Here is a 212-nt window from a genome sequence, read left to right on the forward strand (position 1 = left end):
TCTCTCTCTCTTTCCTCCTCCTCCTTCTCTCCCTCTCCCCTCCTCCTCTCTCCCCGCTCCTCTTCCTCTCTCTCTCCCCACTCCTTCTCTCTCCCCACTCCTTCTCTCTCTCCACTCCTTCTCTCTCCCCACTCCTTCTCTCTCTCCACTCCTTCTCTCTCTCCACTCCTTCTCTCTCCCCACTCCTTCTCTCTCTCCACTCCTTCTCTCTC

Source organism: Nanorana parkeri, unplaced genomic scaffold (genome assembly GCF_000935625.1).
Source record: "Nanorana parkeri isolate BGI_ZX_2015 unplaced genomic scaffold, ASM93562v1 scaffold1780, whole genome shotgun sequence".
In the NCBI taxonomy this organism is placed as follows: Eukaryota; Metazoa; Chordata; class Amphibia; order Anura; family Dicroglossidae; genus Nanorana; species Nanorana parkeri.